Genomic DNA, 23,224 nt, shown 5'->3' with positions numbered 1-23,224 from the left:
GCTCTAATGCCATCCATTTCCCTGCAAATTCCATGCTTTTGTTATTTTTTAGTGCAGAGTAATACTCCATTGTGTATAAATGCCACATTTTTTTTTATCCATTCATCTATTGAAGGGCATCTAGGTTGGTTCCACAGTCTAGCTATTGTGAATTGTGCTGCTATGAACATCGATGTGGCAGTATCCCTGTAGTACGCTCTTTTAAGGTCTTCAGGGAATAGTCCAAGAAGGGCAATAGCTGGGTCAAATGGTGGTTCCATTCCCAGCTTTCCCAGGAATCTCCATACTGCTTTCCAAATTGGCCGCACCAATTTGCAGTCCCACCAGCAATGTACAAGAGTACCCTTTTCCCCACATCCTCGCCAGCACTTGTTGTTGTTTGACTTCATAGGAGTAAACAGTAACTCAGCAGTCAAACAGAACAAGAAATAACATGAGCAGCATGAAAAAGCAAGGAAGAAAAGGAGTACAAACAATGAAGGACAGCCTAAATATTCAGGAGGACCTAGAGGCATCAGAAAAATGGCCAAATAAAGAACTCAAGGAATACCTTAGACAGATGGAATGGAATCTTAAAGAGGATATGAGACAGCAAATTCAAACAGTGAAAGAACACATTGAAAATGAATTACATAAACAGATAAAAGAAGCAAATAGGCATCTTTATCAGGAAATAGAGATTATTAAAAAATCAAACAATAATTCTAGAAATGAAGGAAACTATAAACCAAATTAAAAACTCAAATGAGAGTATCACTAACAGAGTGGAGCAAGTAGAAGCCAGAACGTCAGATAATCAAGACAAAATATATCATCTTGAAAAGAGTCTAGCCAACTCAGAAAGGCTGGTAAAAAATCATGAGAAAAACATCCAAGAGATATGGGATAACATAAAAAAACCAAACTTAAGAGTCATCAGGATAGAGGAAGGTATAGAGGTTCAAACCAAGGGAATGAGCAACCTGCTGAATGAAATAATTATAGGAAACTTTCCAGAAATAAAAAAGGAAACGGATATACTAATTGTCGATGCATACAGGACACCGAGCATACAAAATCACAGTAGACCAACGCCAAGACACATTGTTATGAAGATATCCAATATACAGAAGAAAGAGAAAATATTAAAAGCTACAAGAGAAAGAAGGCAGATTACATTCAGGGGTAAACCAATAAAGTTAACAATAGATTTTTCATCACAGACGCTGAAAGTGAGAAGATCCTGGAACAACGTATTTCAAACACTGAAAGACAATGGATGCCAACCAAGAATTTTGTATCCAGCAAAATTAAGCTTCAGGTACCACAACGAAATAAAAATCTTTCATGATAAACAAAAGTTAAAAGAATTTGCAGCCAGAAAACCAGCACTGTAAAGCATCTCGAGCAAAACACTACACGAGGAAGAAATGAAAAACAACAGCCAACTAAGAATACTATACCCAAGAATGCTATCCTTCAGAAATGAAGTAGAAAACAAAGATTTTACAATACAAATAAAAATAGAGGGAATTCATCACAACCACAGTGGCTTTAAAGATATGACTGAGAGCCCTATATTTAGAAGCAAAAGGATGATAACTACCATCATGAAAATAAAGTACACAATTTACCAATACAGCAAAGAAAGGAAAAATAATCAAACTATCTCAATACAGAAAACCACCAAATCACAAAGATGAACAGAGAAAGATCAAAAGGTATACAAAAACAAGCAAAAATAATAACAAAATGATAAGAGAAAATCAATTTACTATCAATAATAACCTTTAGCATAAACAGATTAAACTCTCCAACCAAAATAATTAGATGACAGACCAAATGAGTAAAAATACCGAGACCTAATAATATGCTATTTACAAGAAACTCACTTTACCAGTCAAGCACACACAGACTGAAAGCGAAGGGTTAGAAGAAATATTCTACACAAACACATCAAAGCAAGCAGTAGAAGCTATATTTATATTAGATAAAATAGACATTAAGTCTTATATAAAATAGACATTAAGGCTTATATAAAGAACAAAGAATTCCCTATATGATGACATAGAGATGACTTCAACAAGAGGAAATAACAATTGTAAGTACTTATGCAACCAGTGCCAGACCCAATTGTATAACACAAACATTTTTATATCTATAGAAGAGAGAGACTATGACACAATGTCAGTTGAGGACTTTAACCAATGGACAGATCATCCAAACCAAAAAAAAAAAAGAAAATGAAAAAAATCAACCAAGAAACACTGAAGTTAAACCGCACTACAGACCAAATGGATATGACAGACATTTACAAAATATTTCATCCAACAGCTACAAAATACACATTTTTCTCATGGGCATGGGAAGCATTTTCCAGGACAAACCATATGCTAAGCCATAAAACAAGGCTCAAAAATTTCAAAAATATTGAAATCATACCATGTATCTTCTCAGACCACCACACTGGAATCTACCAGAAGAACTTTAGAAATTATACAAATACATTGAAATTAAACAACATGTTCTTGAACAACCAATGAGTCAATGAAAAAATAAAAGAGAAATTAAAGATTTTCTAGAAACAAATGAAAACAAAAATACAATGTACCAGAACACATGAGATACAACAAAAATAGTATTAACAGGGGCATTTATAAGGCTGAGGTTTTGGCTCAGCGGTAGAGCGCTTGCCTAACACGTGCAAGGCACTGGGTTCAAGCCTCAGCGTCACATAAAAATAAATAAATAAAATAAAGGTTTGAAAAAAAGAGGGACACTTATAACAACAGTAAGTGCATACTTCAAAAAACAGATCTCAAATAAATCTCCTAATGATGCAACTCAAGGAACCAAAAAGCAAGAACAAATCAAACCCAAAATTGGTGAAAGACAATGAAGAGTAGAGCAGAAACAAAATAAACAAAAAATTACAAAAGATCAATAAAATCAAGAGTTGGTTTTTTGAAAAGATAAGCTTAATGAATCTTTAGTTAGACTAACCAAGGAAAAAAGAGACAACCCCCCCAAAAAAAATCAGAAATTAAAAGAAGAAATTATGACTGATATCACAGAAATACAAAGGATCATTAGGGACTATTTTGTAGAACAAATCAGAAAACCTACAAGTTTTTGATAAACTTATGGACACATATAACCTATCAAAATTGAACAAAGAAGATATGAAAACTTAAATAGACCAATAATGCATAATGCAATCAAATCAGTAATAATTTTTTAAGAAATATCTCCAGAGGAGATAGATGGCTTCACTGATGAATTTTACCAAGCTTTAGAGAACTAATACCAATTCTTCTCAAACTATTATGAAAAAAAATTTTTTGAAAGGGAAAAAACTCTTTCAAACTCCTTGCATAACACCAGCATTACCCTGATATCAGTCAGACAAAGATAAATAACTACAGACTAATATTCCTGATGAACAGAGATGCAAAAATTCTCAACAAAATACTAGCAAGCTGAATCCAATAGCATATAAAAAAGATTATACACCAAGATCAAGTGGGATTTGTGTCAGGGATACAAAGACGGTACAACATATGCAAATCAATAAACAATACATCACATCAACAGAAAAGGACAAAAATCATATGATCATCTCAACAGACACAAAAAAGCATTCAATAAAATTTAATATCCCTTCATGATAAAAACACTCAAAAATTAGTTATAGAAGGAATGTACTTCAACACAATAAAGGCTACATAATGATAAACCCGCAGTCAATATCACAATGAATAGGAAAAGCTCAAAGTATTTCTTCTAAGATCTAGAACAAGTTAACAATATTCACTTCTATGACTCCTATTCAATATTGTATGGGAATTCTTAGCCAAAGCAACAAGACAAGAAATAAACAAAGGACATCCAAATAGGAAAGGAGAAAGTCAATTATTCATTTGAAGAAGAGGACCACAAGTTCAAAGTCAGCCTCAGCAACTGGCCAGGAACTAAGCAACTCAGTAAGACCCTGTCTCTAAATAAAATACAAAATAGGGCTGGGGGGCTGGCTCAGTGATGGAGTGCCAGTGAGTTCAATCCCTGGAACCAAAAAAAAAAAAAAAAAAAAAAAGACATGATTCTACACAAAAAAACCTACCTAAAGACTCCACCAAAAAAGCTTAGAGCTGATAAAGTAAAGTTACAGGTTACAGCTGGATGTGGTGGCACACACCTGTAACCTCGGTGACTCAGGAAATTGAGGCAGGAGGATTGCAAGTTCAAGGCCAGCCCTGGAAATTTTGTAAGAACCTGTTTCAAAATAAAAAATAAAAAGGGCTGGGGATGTAGGTCAGTGGTAAAGAGCTCCAGTACTACCACCACCACCACCACTCACCCATCCACCCCCCCACACACATACACACACATTATGGGAAACAAAATCAACATATAAACATCAGTAGCTTTTTATAAACCAATAACAAAATTTCTCTCTGAGAAATTTTTTAAAAAAAAGCAATCCCATTCCTAATAGTCACAAAACAAGAAAATAAAATACCTAGCAATAATTTTAATCAAGGAAGTGAATGATGTGTTCAATAAAAATTATAAAAACACTCATTAAAGAAATTTAAGATGCAAAAAATGGAAAGACATACAATGTTCATGGATTGGAAAAATTAATAATGCTAAAATGTCCATACCATCCAAGGCAATTTACAAATTCAATGTAATCTCCACCAAAATACCAATGGCATTCTTCACAGACATTGAAAAAACAGTCTTAAAAGTCATACAGGGTGGCAGGGGTATAGCTCAGTTGGTAGAGTGTGCGCCTCTCAACATAAGGCCCTGGGATCAATCCCCAGCACCAAAAAAAAAAAAAAAAAAAAAAAAAAGTCATACAGAATCACAAGAGACTCTAAATAGCCAAAGCAAATCTGAAGCTAAAAGAATTACAATATCTGACCACAAAACATAATACAAAGTTATAGTAAATGAAATGATACTAGCATAAAAAACATGCATGATACTGGCATAAAAAAAAAATGTAGACAATGGAACAAACCAGAAATAAATTCACATACCTATACCCAAATGATCTTCAACAATGTAATCACATATACATTGGAGAAGTGACAATCTCTTTGATAAATGGTGCTGGGAAAGCTGGATATACACATACATTTGGCACTAGACTGCTATTTCTCACCAAATCTAAAAATCAAGTCAAAATGCATCAAAGACGTAAACATAAGATCTGGGGGGGGGGGGGGTTGTGTTCTCTTTTTGTGGTACTGGGGATTAAACCCAGGACCTTGTTGTATGTCAGGGAAGTGCTCTACTGCTGAGCAATATCCCCACTCCTAAATGTAAGATCTAAAAGAATAAAACTACAAGAAGAAAATAAAGGAGAAACACTTTAAGATATTGATATAAGCAATGATATTTTGGATAAGACCCCAAAAACAAAAATAGACAAATTGGAATATAACTGTTAGCTCTTCCTTGTTGTGACCAAAATACATGACAAAGGCAACTTATAAGAGGAAAAGTTTATTTTGGCTCTCAGTTTCAGAGGGCCAGCCCATGATTGGCCAACTCCATTGCACTATGCCCAGAGTAAGGCAGAACATCATGGCAAAGGGTCAAGCAAAGGAAATCTGTTCCCTTCATGGCAGCCAGGAAGTAGAGACAGGGAGGGGAAGGGGTCCTAAGGGAAGATGAACCCTTTCAGGGCATGCCCCCTCTAGTCAGCCCTTCCAACCATGTCCATCTGCCTAGGTATCACCTCCTCAGTCCATTCTAACTAGGATGGACTGATTAGGTTACAGCTGTCATAATCTAATCATTTTACCTCTGCATATTCCTATATTACATAGGAGATTTTGGGGACACCTAATATCCAAACCATAATAATATCAAACTAAGAAGCACCTGCAGAGCAAAGCAAACAATCTAACAAAATGAAGAGACAAGTTGCAGAATAGGAGAAAATATTTGAAAACTAATCACCCAACAAGGGATTAATATGTAGACTACGAAAAGAACTCAAAATACCCAACAGCAAAATAAATCAAATAATCCAATTTAAAAGGGGCACATGATCTGAAGACATTTATCAAAAGAAATTATAAATGAACAATAAGTATAGGAACTGTTCAATATCACTAAGCATCAGGGAAATGCAAAGAAAAACCACAATGAGATATCATCCCCACATAAGTATAGCTATAATCAAAAGGATATAAAGTAACATATACTGGTAAGGACACAGAAAAAAAGGAATCCCTTGCACACTGTAAATTAATATAGCCATTATGAAAAACAGGATGGAGGTTCCTCAAAAAACTAAAAATGGAAATACCATATAATCCAACTATCTCATTACTGGGTATATATACAAAGGAAATTAAATTAGTATATCAAAGAGACATCTGTACTCCCATGTTTATTTCAGCACTATTCACAATAGCCAAGGTAAGAATCACACATCTGATGAGTGGAACGTTCCATATAAAGAAATGAGAAGGTGAACATAATTATTAAACCAGAGATCCTTCTCCAATTCTTAAGGGTGAACAAATTTATTTCTTTTTAGTTTAAATCAAAACTGTAATAAACATCATTTTCCAAGACTCCTTCAAGTATTCTGCTCACTGATAGCTAAAAGAATTTCAAATGTTATCCCAGGAAAATAAACCATTATTAACTTTAAAACTAGAAATTTGCTACAACTCAAATGTGTTTTCTAATCTTTAGTCTGAAATTAATAAAATTCTATGTGTGAGAAGCAGCAGAGAATTTAATAACTTGTGGTACATTGCACTGAGAACTACAAGTAACTGTGTGTGTGTGTGTGTGTATACACACATACATTATGTATATTTAAAATCAATTTTGGAGGGGCTGGGATTGTAGCTCAGCGGTAGAGTGCTCGCCTAGCACTGGCGGGACCCAGGTTCAACCCTCAGCACCACATAAAAAAATAAATGAATAAAGGCATTGTTTTGTGTCCCTCTACACCTAAAAAAAATAAATATTTTTTAAAAATGGGAACGGTTTAAAAAATATAAATAAATAAATAAAACCAATTTTTAAAAATCTGACATATGCTAACTGAAGACTGTATACATCATAACCTAATCATTTCAGCTCTGATTAGAGCTAAAACATCTGTTTGTTATATTGTTATGCTAGACATAAAATTAGCAAATTTTAGTTTTTATCACATAACCATCAAGAAAAAATTAGGTGAGTAAATTAGGACAATACTAAAGAATACGTGTATTTGACAGCCACCTCTCAAATGTCTTTATAAAGAAAAAAGGAGGCAGAAAAAGGATGGTTAAAGGTACCTTTATGTAAAGCTGAAGGTGACTATAAAAACCTCTGCCCAACCCAATCAATAAACGGGCAAAGGAAGTGAACAGACAGTTCACAGAAGAAGCAATACAATCAATCAACTAATATATGAAGAAATGTTCAACCTCTCTAGCAATTAGAGAAATGCAAATCAAAACTACACTGAGATTCTCACTCCAGTCAGAATACAATCATCAAGAATACAAGCAAGGGCTGGGGATGTGGCTCAAGCGGTAGCGCGCTCGCCTGGCATGCGTGTGGCCCGGGTTCGATCCTCAGTACCACATACAAACAAAGATGTTGTGTCTGCCGAAAACTGAAAAATAAATATTAAAAAATTCTCTCTCTCTCTCTCTTTAAAAAAAATTTTTTTTAAAAAGAATACAAGCAACAATAAATGTTGGAAAGGATATGGGGAAAAAGAACCTTCATCCGTTGCTGGTGGGACTGCAAATTGGTGCAACCACTCTGGAAAGCAGTATGGAGATTCCTAAGAAAACTTGGAATGAAACCACCATTTGATCCAGCTATCTCACTCCTCGGTTTATATCCAAAGGATTTAAAATCAGCATACTACAGTGGCGCAGTCATATCAATGTTTATAGCAGCTCAATTCACAATAGCTAAACTATGGAACCAAACTAGGTGCCCTTCAACAGATGAATGGATAGAGAAACTTGGTATATATACACAATGGAATGAATATTACTCAGCCTTAAATAAAAATGAAATTATGGCATTTGCCAGTAAATGGACAGAACTGGAGAATATTATGCTAAGTGAAATAAGCAAATCAATACCAAAAAACCAAAGGCCAAATATTTTCTCAGATATGCAGATCCTAATTCAAAATAAGGGGTGGGGGAGAATAGAGGTATTTTGGACTAGACAGAGGGGAGTGAAGGGAGGGGAGGGAGCATGGGGATAGGAATGATAGTAGAATGAATTGGATACTATTATCCTATGTGCACATATGATTACATGGCCTTTGTAACTCTGTATCATGTACAACCAGACAAATGAGAAGTTATACTCCATTTATGTATGATGCAACAAAATGCATTCTACGGTCATGTATAACTAATTAGAACAAATTAAAAAGATAAAATAAAACCTCTGCCCTAGAAAGAGCTGATTAACAACACAGTACCAATAAGTGAGCAAGACTGTATGGTCTGCCTTAGTGCTTAGTCCCAGCCTATCCTGCTAAACACTTTTTTCAATGACTTGTTAAAACTTGTTAACTGTATCTGTTGACAATATAAGGCTGAGTAGGCCAGACAATATAACAAACTAAAGTTTTAAACAGTAAATGATCTAAAAGGGTAGAACACTGGGCTAAAAACAAACCAAGCATTAATTGAGAGTAAACGAGTGTCTGCTGTGTAGTAGTCATTATATGTTAGTATATTTACATAGTCTTTTGCATATGTTCAATATTTATATAAAAGTTTGTTTATGTACTAGGAATTGAATCCAGGGGCTAAATCCCACTGAGCTAAATCCCAGCACTTTTATTTTTTATTTTGAGACAGGGTCTCACTAAGTTGCTTAGGGCATCATTAAGTTGCTGAGGCTGGCCTCAAACTTGCAATCCTCCTGTCTCAGTCTCCCCAGTCACTAGGATTATATATGTGCACCACCACACCTGGCTAAAACAGGTTTTTTAGAATTTCTGCATGCAAAAGTATGGAATTGGACTCTTATCTGCACAAAAATCAACTCAAATATGGATAAAAGGCCTTAACATAATACCATAAAACTAAGAACAAAATGCAGGGGGAAAGCCTGACAGTAGCCTTGGCAATGACTTCTTGGTTATCACACCCAAAGTTGAAGCTATAAAAGCAAAAATAAGTAATACTACATTAAACTAAGAAGTTCTGCAGTGAAGGAGATAATCAACAAATAAAAAGGCAACAGATGGACTGGGAAAGAACATTTGCAAACCAGGTAGCCGATAAGGAGTTAACGTTTACCATTTATATAAAAACTCATACAACTCAAAAGCAAGAAAATGCAGAACTTGATTTAAAAAATAGGCAAAGGAGCTGAACAGACATTTCTCCAAAGACAACATAAAAATGGTCGTCAAGTACATGAAATGATGCACAACATCATTAACCATCAGGGAAATGTAAATCAAAACCACTTATCACCTCACACCCATTAGAATATCATCAAAAGACCAGCAATAAATACTGGTGAGGGTATAGAGAAAAGGGAACCTTGTACACTGTTGCTGGGAATGTAGGATAGAGCAAGTCATTATGGAAAATAGAAGGGAGTTTCCTAAAGAAAAAGATTGAGCATAGAATTATAGTAGTCCTCCCGTATCCATGGTTTCAATTACCTTCAGGAACTACAACTGAAAAACACTAATATTTTTCTGGACTCTGAAGATAGACCACATTCATGTAACTTCTATTATATTTTTTATAAATTTTCTATTTTATTATTAGTTACTGATTGTCAATATCTTACTGTGCCTAACCTATAAATTATATTTTATCATTAGGTGTGTATGTCTAGGAAATAATATAGTATATTTAACATTCAATACTATATGTAATTTCAGACCTCCACTGGGAATCATAAAAAGTACCCCTGCTGATAAGTGGGCACTAACTACTGTACCAAAAAAAACAGCAATTCCTCTTCCTCTGGGTATATTCTGAAAGGAAATGAAACAACCACATTAAAAGATATCTGCACTCTCATATTCACAATAATCAAGATATGAAAACAACCTATGTATCCAATGACAGACAAATGGATAAAGAAACTGGGGCACAGATATACAACAGAACATGTCTTCATAAAGGCAATCCTGCCATTTGCCATACATGGGTGATTCTAGAGGACATCATACTAAGTGAAATAAGCCAAACAAAAATATTATATGATTTTGTTTATATGTATAACTTTTTTAAAGTCAAACATACAGAAATAGAAAATAAAACAGTGGTTATGAGGAGAGATGTCAAAGAATGCAAAATAGCAAATAAGTAAGATTAATAAGTCTAACCAATAAATGGTGGAACCCAAATCTTTTTGTCCTTAAAGTTCATGGCTCATTTTACTACAACACTCTCTTCCCTATTCATGGTTTTAAATGAAGCAAGTTTAGCAGTCAGTTATGAAAATAAGTAGACAGATTGGTCTGTTGATTGACTGATTTACCTTCAGGTTTATATGACAAAAGTTATCAGTTAATGGAAACAAAATATAGGATACAGCCATTTAAAAATAATCTAATTACAAACTTAAGACTACTGTAATCCTGATAAAATAGACTCATCCTAAACTGAACAATCAGAGTCATATCTGAACCATTATGTGAGATTTTGAATTCCATCATTTAAAGGAGTTACAAATTAGAAACTATCCAGAAGGACTTCTAAAACAAAGATACACAAGAAACAATTACACTAGGGAAATTTAGTCTGGAAAAGGAACTATATGGGAGCAGAGAAAAAGTCATCATCAAATATCTAAAGGCTTGATATATACTGAAATAGACACAAATTTGTCCTATACAACTTCAGAGAGTAAATTTAAGACCAATAAGTAGATACCATAAAGAAGCAAACATCAGAATCATTAATGGAATTTTTGAACATCAGGAAGACTATAACTTGAGGCAGCCATTTCCATATTACTAAAGATAATCAAGCAACTTGAGATGGACTAAATAACCAAAAATTCCCATACAAACCTGATTGTTTCCTTAATCTTTTTTAGTTATTTTTTACAATATTTTCAGTTGTAAATGGACACAATACCTTCATTTATTTATATGTGGTACTGAGGATCAAACCCAGTGCTAGGCAAGCACTCTACCACTGAGGCCACAGCTCCAGCCCTCCTTAATCTTTATCCTTATTTGTTCTCTAGAACAAATTATATCTTTGATTTTAACTGTATGTTAGTCATTTATTAGCAATTTATATGCATCTTACCATAAAACAAATGTCAAAAATTATGGTTCAATTAGCAGGCTACTCCACAGAAGCTTATTTTACAAAGCTCTACTACAACATTAATTATAGTTGAGTCATATTTTATTTGCTTTTATCTTTCTCAAACTCAACCTAATCTTCACCCCTCCAACTAATCTCCCAAATGTGGAAAGAGAGACTCCACTAAAGAACTGATCTGAGGTCTGAGCCAAGTAAGCAGGAATCATCAGAACAAAATAGACTTGAAGGAAATAAAGTTTTTATTTCCCCTAAAATGGCTGCTTCATAAGGTACCATTCCTAGTAATTTTTAAGACAATGTCTTTTTCAATATTCCACTTCCGTACACTGCACTTCCCATGCTCTGCTCCCCTAATTTCAGTGCCCTCACATTTCTAAGGCTCCTGGTACCCCAGCTACCTATAGTCTAGCTGCCCCAATTTACCACAGTATTCTGATTTCCAAAATTACACTTCTCCCTTCTAATTACAGCTCCCACCCTGGAAATTTAAAAATCATCACATAGAGCTGAAAAGGCAATTGATCCAAACACAATTTATAAAAATGATCATAACCACTTAGTCTAACCAAGGGCATCTAAAAAGCAGGAATTTGTCTCTTCCAATTAATGCTTAATAAACTGAATTTCAGGCACATAAAGTGATATTTTTAAAAATCATCAGGGCAGGGGGTGGTTCAGTGGTAGAGCACTTGCCAAGCATGCCAGAGGCCCTGGGTTCCATCTCCAGTGCAAAAATCATCAATGTAGGTGTAAAGCCCATCTTAGGCTTTCTGTGAAATCAGCTCCCACAAGTAAACTATTTCATAACTTTTCTCCTTTCTCTAATTCTAATTTTCCAATCCTTTGAAAAGCCTCATTTCTAACATCTGTAACCCTGGGTGTGGGGGAAAGGGAATCTGAAAATAATGGTACTGAGAGAAATAGATTCCAATAGTACTTACAGATTGGCACTTTTTTTTGACTAACTGCAGCTTTATAAGTAGGCATAAATCATGATTTTAATAAAGTTGGCCAGGTTGAGTAAAAACAACTGGGAGAAGGCTACTGAGAAGAGGTTGAAAGGACAGTCAATGAAAATGTAGTTTTATTTTGCTTATATTTTTTATTTGTTCTTTTTAGTTATACATGAGAGTAGAATGTATTTTGATATACACGGAGTATAACATCCCATTTTTGTGGTTGTACATGATGTGGAGTTACACTGGTCATGTATTCATATATGAACATAGGAAAGTTATATCCAATTTATTCTACTGTTGAAGATGTCTTTTGACATCAACATTTAGTCTACAGATGTTTAACATCTCTCTTCATTTATTCAGGTCATCTTTCATTTCTCAGAGTAGCAACATTCTCTTAGGGTGAAAAAAAAAAACCTCAGAGATATAAACCCAATGAGAGAGACCTGAGCTCAGATGAAGAAAGAAGGACCTAAGAAGGACCTGCTGTGACAAGATGTAAAGTGTAGCCCCATGCACAAAGTCATCACACGCTCAGAAGAAGTCTGGTAAGTAGGCCTGGCAGAGGGTAAGGAGTGAGAAAACAGGCATAATAACAAGCAGACAGATGCCACAGAATATGTGAGAGAGAACATAAAGAAGAAAAGGAAAGTTATCGCAGAGAGCACAGTATAAAACCTATGAATTCAAATCCCTTCAAGAGCCAAAGTTAACAACAACATTCCCCCCCAAAAAAAAGTGAAAATAAGGAAGTTTAAGCCAAAAGAAAAACTTGGGATCTATATCTAACTGAGGACTGAGGAGAGTACACAATAGCCTGGCTGAGCTGTTAGGGACTCTTATTTAGGACAAGTGCAGAGACAGAACTACTAAGAAGGATCAATTTCTTTCTTGAAGGTGCTTCACTGAGTTTCTGTTTTTAACTGGACCAATGTATTACAGAGAAATATTTGCTTTGAAAAATACAATTTAAAAGGTTGAATACAATTATGAATCTAGACCACAACTCCCAGAAAGCCACCAAACTAATAGCTTTGTTTATGGATGATATAAACATCTACAACTGGAAAAAGAAAAAAGTACTTGCTAATTTTCTTGCTCTGGGTTTGTTCTCCCTCCTACTTTTTAAAATTATCCCCTATTTTCTATAATGTTTCCATATTCTTCTCAAAACTGGGGCAAAAGCAAGACAACTTTTCTCCAAGTAATGTAGCTTAAGTCACTTTAATCTCTCAAAATACCAAATGTAGAGATGAATTTTAAACAAGGTGTCAAAATAAATGCCCCCAAAATAAGCTGCTCTTAAATGCACCTTAATAATTCAGGAACTTCATAGGAAATGTGTTTTCAATACTATCTTTTTTTTTTCTTTTTCTCGAAGTACTGGGGATCAAACCCAGGACCTCATACTAGGCAAATGCTCTACCACTGATCTAAATCCCCAGTCCTCAATAGAAAATTTTTGAAAGTTAATAATAAGCTCTTTCTTAATGCTAAACTACACAGCTATGATAACTTTGATGCCTGGAGTCCAAGCAAAGGTCAAGATGTGATAAGCACCCGTACTTCTGGTTCACACATTTGCTTTTTTTTTTTTTTTAAGAGAGAGAGAGAATTTTTTAATATTTGTTTTTTAGTTTTCGGCGGACACAACATCTTTGTTTGTATGTGGTGCTAAGAATCCAACCCAGGCTGCACACATGCCAGGCAAGCGCGCTACCGCTTGAGCCACATCCCCAGCCCAACACACATTTGCTTTTTAATCCAAAAAATCTGTACCACCTCTGTTTGTAAGCTGAGGATGGTTAATGTAACTTTATTAGTTCTGATTCACAGGATACTCATTATGCTACACATAAGTATGTTTATTTTGCATTAAATTACCTTAGATGTCTTTCAAAGTCAAAATATTGAGCCATATAAATATAACTTTATATTTACTTTTTTATTTAGTATCTTATTTTAGTAATATATCAATATTATTCACTTTAAGTCACAATTACCAGGAACTAGAATCTTGCTCCATTATTTGCCCCGCATTGAGCTTAATCAAGTATGAATATAAGCAATGAAGACTATTACCAATATTTATGAGACTATATGATCACCAAAAAACAAGAATTTGCTAATTGCGACTAAACTGATTGAATGAATTCTGGTTGGCAGAACACATCAGTCACAAATCCTGAACACAGAGTTCCAGAAACCTGTTCATTTGATCATATATGTTTCCTTACCACACACCAAGTGCTTCTATAGTCAGCCAAAAAAAACTGCCAAACCTAAAAACTTCTCATCATATAGAACCTTTAAAATTCTATAAAATCTCATTTTAAAGAATGCTAAAATTGGTGGTGGAAATGTAAGGAAAGCAAAACTCTTACACTCTGACAGTAACATCTAAATTGATATATTTTATTAAATAATGTCAAATTATTCTTCAAAGTAGAAGCAGCACATATATTCTTCCATCAGTGATTCCTATCCTTTTCAAACACACACTCCTTGTATGCACTCTATAGAAAGACACCCATGTTCACAAGCAGCATGCTTAGGAATGTTCACTGCAGCACTGTCAAGTAAAACACTAGAAAACTACCTAAGAGGGGCTGGGGTTGTGGCTCAGTGGGAGGAGAGAGCTGGCCTAAAGGCATTTGGTTCAATCCTCTGTGCCACATAAAAATAAATAAATTAAATAAAGGTATTGTGTCCATTTACAACTGGAAAAAGAAAAAAAAGGAAACTACCTAAGGAATGTAGGGAAGTAAAATAGACTATCACCACGAAAAGAGAAATTACAGGAAAAAATGATGAGAGAAAAATAGTATATTGCAAGAGCACATTGCTGTACAGTGTGTATCTAAGCTTTAAACATGCAAAACAATGATATTATTTATGGAAACAAATATATTCAGAATAGTGTTTCCTCTGGGAAATGGGGCGGGGAGTACACAGCTGGTTCAGTGTCTACAATGTTTTACTACTTCAAAAAAAAAATCTGAAGCAAATATGACAAAATGTCAAGATCCAACTAAATTGGAGGAAAGTACATGGAATGATTTTTCTACTATTCTTTATGCTTTTCTGTATGTTTGAAATACTTCCTATTAATCCAGGATATAGTTACAGACTAGGTGGAGTCTAGGTGAGGCACTGGATTCAATCCTCAGCACCATATAAAAAAACAAATAAATATGGGGCTGGGGATGTGGCTCAAGCAGTAGTGCACTTGGCTGGCATGGGCAGGACGCTGGGTTCGATCCTCAGCATCACATAAAAATAAAATAAAGATGTTGTGTCCACCAAAAACTAAAAAATAAATATTTTTTTAAAAATTACCTTTCTCTTTAAAAAAACAAACAAACAAATAAATAAAGGTATTATATCTATCTACAAACTTAAAAAATTTTAAACAAGAAAATAGATTTTTTAAAAATTAGGTTTTGATAAGGTCACGCAGCCAATAAACCATAGTCCAAAAATCCTGTAGGTACAAAGTAATTTTCAGAACAACACCTGATTCAAAGAAATGGGAGATGCAAATGCTTATTAAAAATGGGTTTTACAGGGGGTGGGGGTGGGGCTCAGAGAGAGAGCGCTTGCCTAGCACGTAAAAGGCACTGGGATCGATCCTCAGCACCACATAAAAATAAATAAATAAAATAAAGATATGGTGTCCAACTACAACCAAAAAAAATATTTAAAAGGGGGGGGGGGAGGCTTTACCTATTACATACTTGACATAAGCTCCATATATATGACTCAAAAAAAAACAGATTTTGTTATATAAAAACGAATAAAACTATCAGCTGACCATACTTTGTACTACTCTACAGATAAGTACCAACTTTAATTTTGGACTCAGATTTAAGAGAACGTTAATAAAATGGGTAATCATTACAAGGGCCAATTCCATTGAATAAAAGAATAAAACTTTCTAACCATTTGAGGTTTTTTGTTTGCTTGTTTGTTTTTGTTTTGCTACCAGGGATTGAACCCAGGGGAACTTAACCATTGAGCCACATCCCCAGCTCTTTTTTATTTGTATCTTGGGACAGGGTCTTGCTAAGTTGCTAAGAGCCTTGCTAAATTGCTGAGGCTGGCTTTGAACTCACAATCCTCCTGCCTCAGCCTTTCGAGCCACAGGGATTACAGGCGTGCACCACTGTGCCTGGCTAACCATTTGAGTTTTTAAAAACTCAAAACGAACTGAATTGCTTCAGGAATACAAGGATTTTCTTCTACTATACTGGTGAAATGTGGGAACACTATACTATAATGCTCTCATTTAATTATAAAATATTGTGGGATATGATGCACTCACCAACTCCTTTTAATTTAAATTGCCATAGGAAAAATCACATTAAAACTGTGACACACTTGAGCTCCTAACTTGTTCCCTCTGAAACAATGTATTTGTAAAATGATATTTGAATAGGTAAGATCTCTTTTAATCTACATACTTACTGCATTATAGTATAACTATGAATAAACCATCTCTGAAAGTGTCCAAGAAATAGAAAGCCCTCTGTCACAGATGCAGAGGATTCTACTCTTACAAAAGGTTGGACTGCATGAACAATAAACTTCCTCCTAATTCTCACATTCTATCATAAGTTCAAAGGTTAATATGGTCATGGTAAAGAAACTCCACTTAAGATCAACAAAATACTCATTAGCAGAGAGTCTGAAGTGAAACTAATGAAGTGGCAGAATCATAAAGTAATTAAAATATCACCAAGTAAGGTGAATCACCAAGTGCTACTGAACTATATATTTGAAAGACAATGAGCTTTATCTTTACTACAAATAGAATTCAGACCTATCTCATACCCTATAGAAAATAATATAGAAAGATTAACTCAAAATGGATCAAAGATGTATATAGGACACTAAGACTATATCATTCTGGGCAACTTAGAAGACCCTGTCTCAAGAAAAAAAATAGTAAGATAATTCATACATTGAAGATGCTAAAAAAATCAGAATCTTCATGCAGCAGTGATGGGAATGTAAAACTGTACAGCCATTTTTGAAGTTTTGCAGTTCCTCAAAATGTTAAACATAGCACAACTATATGACCCTACAATTCCACTCCTATATATACCCAAGAGAAGTGAAAACATATTTATGTGAAAACCTATACATGAAAGTTCACAGCAGCATTGTTAATAATAGCTGAAATAGAATATTATTCAACCATTAAAAGAAACATGCTATAACATGGATGAAACTTGAAAACAGGCTAAGTGAAAGTAACTAGACCCCAAAGGTCACATATTGTAGGCTACCATTTATATGACATATCCAAAACAGGTAAATTCATAGAAACAGTATGTATTTATGGTTTCCAGGGACTGAAGAAGGAGGAAATAGGAAGTGTCTGCTACTACTGGGCTCAGGATTTCTTTTGGAAGTGATGAAACAGTCTGGTATTACTAGATAGTGATGATGGTTGCACAGCTCTGTGAATACACTAAATGCCACCAAGTTATAGACCTTAAAAGAGTTATTTATGATGTAAGAATTATATCTCAATAAAAATAAATCGGAAACCTGTCTTGGGAATATCAGAATGCAATATTAGGTATTTCACCAAAGAAAACAGAATATAGCAATACAATTCTCAGAGTAACAGAAGAATTGTAAGAAGCAAAGTACCAAGAGAATGTGTCCAGGTCAAACATTACCAAAGTTTTTCAAAAACAAAGCAGAGGGCTGGGGATATAGCTTAGTTGGTAGAGTGTTCAAGGCCCTAGGTCAATCCCCGGCACCACAAAAACAAATCAAAAAAAAGCAGAAGCCAGGAACAGTGGTACATGCCTGTAACCCAGTGACTCAGGAGGCTGAGTCAGCAGGACCCCAAGTTTGAAGTCAGCCTGGGCAACTTAGTGAGACCTAGTCTAAAAATAAAAATAAAAGATAAAAAAAAAAAAAAAGAGGACAGGGCTGGGTTTGTGGCTCAGTGGTAGAGTACTTGTCTAGCAATGGACACTTGTCTAGTAGGCACTGGATTCAATCCTCAGCACCACATAAAAATAAATAAATAATTAAATAAATAAATAAGGTATATTGTGTCCATCTACAACTAAAACTATATATATATTTAAAAAAAAAAAAAGAGGACAGGCTGGGTATGCAGCTCAGTAGTAAAGCACTCATGGGTTCAATCTTCAATACCCGCCCCCGCAAAAGCACACATTCCTACACTTTACATTCTGCCCCAAGAAGACATCCCTCTGCCACTACCTACTTATCATGATTGATAACACATTGTTATTTATTTTTGCCTTCTTCTATTATACATGTAAATACCAATGATCAGACTTTAATAGTTTTACTGGTGATAATATATTTCAGACATACAAAAAGGTACTGAAAATAACTTTCACATATGATATGCCTACTACCCAGCTTAAGAGGTAAAATATTACAGATTCAGTTAACTTCCTCTACTCTTAATACTTATCCTTTTAGGAAAAAAAACTGACTATAGTCCTGCTTTCTCAGTTCAGTGTTATCTGCACTAAGCCTACACAATTGGTACATGGAATAAAAAATGATATCACTGTTCAGCCAGGGCCTCTTAAGTGACCTCTGACATGTGATATTTACCATCTATAAAAATCTCTGTCACTCTCAATTTTAACAAGAGAAGGAAACTTTCCCACATTTCAACAGTAACAGTAATGGAAAAAGAGGTTCAAAAATGACCAGCGGGTTTCTTACATCTACATTTTTCACTGTCTCTTAGTCAGAGGCACAAGCCTCCACCATCCACCTTTTCTGTGCACTTGTCAGCCCAGCACACTTCTTATTTTAATGTCTACCCTATTTTTCAAGGCATTTTTAAAAATAACATCTCATTAGCCCCACAAGTAGTTATTGCAGCTATATTTACATCTATTTATATGGATATGAAAAAACAAAGTGATTAAGAGCACAAAATTGGTGTCAAGCAGGGCTCTAATCATTGTTAACACTACTTCTTAACAAAGTGGCCTTGAATACTCTACCTAACCTTTCTGAACTGCAAAATACAGATGATCATGTCTGGCTTAGGAGGCATTTATGAGGATTAGATTACACAATGTATATAAAGCACTCTGCACAGAAACTGGTGTAAAATAAGCACCACGCTAATAGTTGCTGCTGTTGTCCCTTGTTTTTGTTATTAATTATGAAAGATCAAACAGCTCCTGTGCAGAAGCCAGACTGAAACCTAGGTATTCTTTGATTCCACACAATATTGCTTCTTTCTCAATCAGTCCCCAGAAGTCTTATCTAAACAGAGTATTCTCTGCCATTTCCAGACAATGCTTCCCCTTTTTCATCTAAACACTACAGGATCACTTTAGAATTTTAAGAATCAAAAGCCAGTAGTAATACCAACAACTGCTAACATCACAAAAGGACAACTAGACATTACGTATGTCTCATAATTCCATGTATAAAGTTGTCTTGTGCTTCCCTCCCCCCAAATTAAACCTTAATCAAGTTTCTACATTAAACTATCAAGTTACAGGACACACAGAGGACACAGTAACATGTTAAACTAAACTGAAATCCAAACTGTACAAGAACAAACCACTGAGCTTCATCAAAAGACAAATTACAAGGAGAAAAGATGAAGAAATCTACAAATAAAAAAAGATTTTAAAAACATGTCAACCAAAACTGATTGAAAAAAAAATTTTTTAATTTCTCCCACCAAAAAGCCAGTAGCACCAATCCCATGTACATCTTCTTGGGGGAATAAAAATACTAGTGACATAATCAGAATATTTAAGAATATTTTAGCCTTTGGGACATTTCTTTTTTTCCACTGTAAATCAATAAATTAGCATTCTGTTTTTCAAAATAAATGCAATAATAACACAAGAGACTTTTATTCTGCCTATGCTAGAACCTAACATAAAAGTCTTATTCTGAAGAGTATTTTTAAAGACTACAGATTTACAAGTTTTTTAAAAGAACAACACACACACAGAGAGACACATACACCAAAAAAAAAAAAAAAAGTCTACAAAAAATGGCAGAAACAAAGGTCAAAGTTAAAAAAAGAAAAGCCAGGTAGGAATAATAATGTAATTGAAGCCTCAAAGAAAATCTAAACTATCAATAGGATTAGCTGTAACAGGAACCTTCCCAGAAGTAATCCATCTATGATATGATTTGAGATATCTTAATGAATAAGATATCCTTGTCTTCAAGAAGTAGCTAGCTTAAGATACATTAAATGAAAACTAATCTGAAATTTCAATATGGGCACATGCTTATAATGAAGACTTCTTATTTACTTCTGCATTATTCTACAAAGGATTGAGATGGCTCACAGGGCATACTACAATTTAAATGGAAGAAGAAAAAAGCTGGGAAAGTTGAAAATGAGGGAGGAAAATAAGATAAAGTCAGAAATAAGTTTACCACACAAACCCCAAGTCACAAGGTCCTATATAGGTGCAAGGGAAAGCCCATTCGTTTGACTGAGCTCTCTTCCAAAGAGAAATACCATCAGTTGCAAGGGTCATCACAACTTTGTAATACAAGTAAACCAGGTGATCAAAGGAAAAACAGTTTTCCTAGTATTAAGGTGAGGGGGATAGGGGGGGACAATTACTACATGGGCTCTAATAATAATGATACTAATTTTAAAATAAATAAATAAATAATAGCTCATCATCATTGCATGTTCTAAGCATTTTACCTGTGTAAACTCAAAATTCCCACAACCTTGTGGAGGTAGGTAAAATTATTATCCTCATTTTATAAATGAAGATGCTGAGTCATTGAGAGGTCAAGTAATACACAACTCAGAAGTACCCAAATCAGAAGTCAAATTCAGGAAATCTAGCTCCAGACCCCATAATCCTAACCATTACAAAATCCCTCATCCACAAGGACATCTCCCTTTGGACATAAGCATTTGCAAGTAACTAAAAGCAGTATTTGTTCACCAAATATTAGCTTACTTTGTGTTCAGTCTTGGTCCTCCAGATTAGTTGCTATCAGTGGTGATAGTAGTAACATCAACAAGGGCACTGAGATAAAGGAGATAATACCCTCATAAGAATTCTACAAGGGAGTAATAGCAAATTCATAATACTGTTTGTTTTAATGGCTTTCGATAAATGTTGATTGCATTATACCAAAGAACAATTCTATAAAAGCAATTCTACCCCACTCTAAAAATGACAGCAATCAACATACATAGCTTTCTGGTGTTCTGGCTTGATCCAAGGAAAAACTGATTGTTTTTAGAGCATCATTCTAAAATAAATAAGCAACAATATTGGGTGTGTTTTAAGCAATACTTAAAAAATGCTGTTTCTTACTACTAAGTTTTTGATAAAAACTGGACAGCAGAGTAAAGGGATACATAATGGCTAAAGAGAAGTTATTCCATCTGCCAATTACTAGCATTATCCATATATTCTTTTCAAGTCAATCAAGTGCAGGATCAGGTCAAAATTCTCTTGTGAAAATTAAAAAATTTAACCAATAAAAAGGTCTAAATAGGCAGCCAACCCACCTCTCCATGGAGGTGAGCCAAGAAAGTAAAGGTCCAAAATTTTTCTCTGAAAATAGTTCTGAGTAGATAACCAAATAACAAGCAGACAGCTGAGACCCAACATTCTATACCATACAATCTGGTCACAAAATTTTGATCCAGAAAAATTTTCAAAGCAAGAGTTCCCCAAAATTAAGCTCAGCCATAAAATTATCTCAATTAAGCACCCAAAGAGAATCCAACTGAGCCATGACCACCCAGCTCACTAATGACTAGGGCAGCTCTATAGAGCTATTAATATAAGACAATTAAATGTCTAGGGCTACCCATAAAAAGAATATGTAGGAGATGGGTTTTGAAGTAGTAGAGTTCACATCATTCTGAAATAAATAAGCAACAGTCAGCTATCTACCAAAATCATTTCTAAATAGCATAAAACAACCACATCATAATCATATAATAGACAGGAAGCAATTAGAAGGGAAAAAAAAACAAGCATCCCCAATAGGAAAGTCAACAAATGTGAACAGGAGAAACTTAGCAGGGGGAGTTCAAAATATAGCAAATATTTGATATTTGAGAACTCCACTGATAGGGAACTGCAAATTACAAAGTTGTATCATTTCCACCTTTCAGGTTCAACCAGAAATGACTGATAATGGGGGGAAAGCAGCTACTGTTATATACTGTTGGTGAAAATGTAAATTGATATAGCCTTTGAGGTGACAATTTGAAGGGACATCAATTTTTATATGTGTATATTCAATAATCCCATAGGTATATTCTGATATATGTGCAACAAATACAAAATAGGATGTTTATGAAACATATTTTACAACAAAACAAGATATCTAAATGTCCATCAAAAAAGAGATGATTAAGTAAATTATAGAATACACATCCAATGTAATGCTAAATAGCCATTAAAAAAATAAAATGGCCCTATTATATTCTGACATTGACATTTTGACTTACGTTTAAAAAGTCAATAACAGTTAAGACACTCTTCACGTGTGCATGCATGTATGTGTATATGTGAGAAAGACAGAGATGTGCCAACAGGGATCTGGATTAATCAAGACTCTTTCAATTCCAAAACCAATTCAAACTAGCACAAGTTAGGCAACCGATTCATTCTTGTAACTGGGAAGTATAGGCAGATCTAATTTTAGGTACAACTGAACCCAGAAGAGCCAATGGCTCCCCACGTTCATGCATAGAAGAGAATGAAAGAGAGCATGTGAGAGAGAAAGTGAGTCTGTCTCAGCCTGTATGTTGGCCTTATTCTTTCCCACAGCAGATAGGCTACCTTCTTCACTCAGCTTAGCAATTCCAGTAGGATGAGCCTGTTCCTCATCCCAAATGTTTTTCTATCTCTGGGAAGGGCTCTGAACCTGCTTTGGTCACATGGTCATCCTATAACAATCACAATGTCTACGGAACATTATGACAGACCAAGCCTGAGT

General features: G+C 34.7%; 1 protein-coding gene across 7 annotated transcripts in view; it reads right to left on the bottom strand.

Annotated features, from left to right (window-relative positions):
• The window catches only part of Ncoa1 (nuclear receptor coactivator 1), a 249,632-nt gene that overhangs the window by 212,860 nt on the left and 13,548 nt on the right, over positions 1-23,224 (bottom strand). The window contains exon 1 of one of the 7 annotated variants that reach the window (XM_026385033.2): positions 21,220-21,287. The exons of the other annotated variants lie outside the window; for them this stretch is intronic. The gene's annotated coding sequence lies outside the window, so the exon portion shown is untranslated. Of the gene's footprint in view, positions 1-21,219; positions 21,288-23,224 lie in introns of those variants that run through there. 7 annotated transcript variants of the gene reach the window in all.

Source organism: Urocitellus parryii, chromosome 12, assembly GCF_045843805.1.
Source record: "Urocitellus parryii isolate mUroPar1 chromosome 12, mUroPar1.hap1, whole genome shotgun sequence".
NCBI classification, from domain to species: domain Eukaryota; kingdom Metazoa; phylum Chordata; class Mammalia; order Rodentia; family Sciuridae; genus Urocitellus; species Urocitellus parryii.
The sequence above is the reverse complement of the archived record's forward strand: the minus strand, read 5'-3'. Positions and strand labels throughout refer to the sequence as shown.